Raw genomic sequence first — 1,535 nt, 5'->3', positions numbered from 1 at the left:
CGCAGGAGGGGAAGACCCCCTTTGAGATGGATTGATTTGGTGACTGGGGTAATCGGGATGGGTGTGTCAGAGGCAGTGCGGTTGGCGCAGGATGGAGCAGGGCTTAGGGCTGTTGTGCATAGGGTCGCTATGAGTCGGAAACTAATCGAATGCACATAACAACAACAACAATAGCTTCTGTCTATATAGGAGGCTGTAGTCCTTGATCTTCTGTAGCAAGCGCCTCAGGTCCTCCTCAGTTTCAGCAAGCAGGGTTGTGTCATCTGCATAACCCAGGTTGTTGATGATTCTTCCACCAAATAAACGTTAAGAAAGCATTATTTACAAATGGAAGGTGATGAAAAGAAAGCAGTAGATTACAATAACAAAATTTTACAATTATTTCAATTCTGAAATATTATGTTAGGCAGAAGTCGATATTGTTACATGAAGTCTTGTCAACTTTAACTCAAGGATTCTCCATGTGACTAAGTAGAACTGCCTAAAAGGATTTCTTGGTTCTATCTTTAATAAAGAGATGACAAATTCTTTCTCTAAGAGCCTCCGAGTTTTCCCGTTGACCTTTTGTGCAACAGCTAAACATCTTACATTTTGTTCCACCAGGACTCCTTTCGGCCAGAAGAATAATTGTTAAATATTTTTATTGTACTACTAGCAGTAAAGAACCTTTACACCTCAGGTGAAGTATAAACCAAGACTGAAATAAACACTAACAGAATAATGGAAAGACCAAGCAGAGAGATGCAGCTGAGTGACTTCATTGATCTTTCTTCCTTCTTCTCTCCAGCCTTCCTTCCCTCTCACCTCCAACACAATTAATGTGACAGGGAGAAATAGAAATAAACACATTATATTGAATATATTATATGTATGTTGTTGTTGTTGTTGTTGTTGATTGCCTTCGAGTTGAGTATGACTTATAGTGACCCTATGAAAAAAAGGCATGAAGCCCCTCTACAACAATCAACATTTATCAAAGTTCACAGAGTTTCTGGAGGCATGTTATTTAGGAAGTGGATGCTTGCCACACCTGCCTCGCTGTCCTCTCCGGCCACGACGCCTGTGTGACAAAATGGGACGTCCGTGCCTGTACGGGGTCTCTGACCTCAAGGATAGCATAAGAGGGAATCTTGCAAGCCCTGTGCTTGTGAGTGGGCTGATGCCTGGATATTTGTTACAGATGGGTCTTCATAATCCCGGGAAACCTCTGGAAATTAAGTTGCTTCTAGGAATTGCTTTTCTATTTTTAAGCTATGTGCTGTTTCTGATAAGAATGGGATTTTCTGGGGAAAAACCAGGGGAACTTCACCAGAACTGAGATAAAGATTTAACTAAAGTCCTTAATCAGGAACCACCTGATGTTCCTGGAAATGATAACAAACAAGATGAAAATATAAAAGAAATTGAGATTGTTCTTAAAAGTATAATTTTGAATATGATCTTTGAGTATGTATCTAATTCCTCTTTTGTGATACTTGCAACTCATATTCAGCAATGTAATTGTATATTAGGAGAAAGTTTAGACTAGTTTCAAC

Source organism: Elephantulus edwardii, unplaced genomic scaffold, assembly GCF_000299155.1.
Source record: "Elephantulus edwardii isolate Elephantulus edwardi_28Jun2011 unplaced genomic scaffold, EleEdw1.0 scaffold00167, whole genome shotgun sequence".
Taxonomy (NCBI): Eukaryota; Metazoa; Chordata; class Mammalia; order Macroscelidea; family Macroscelididae; genus Elephantulus; species Elephantulus edwardii.
This window is presented reverse-complemented; position numbering follows the sequence as displayed.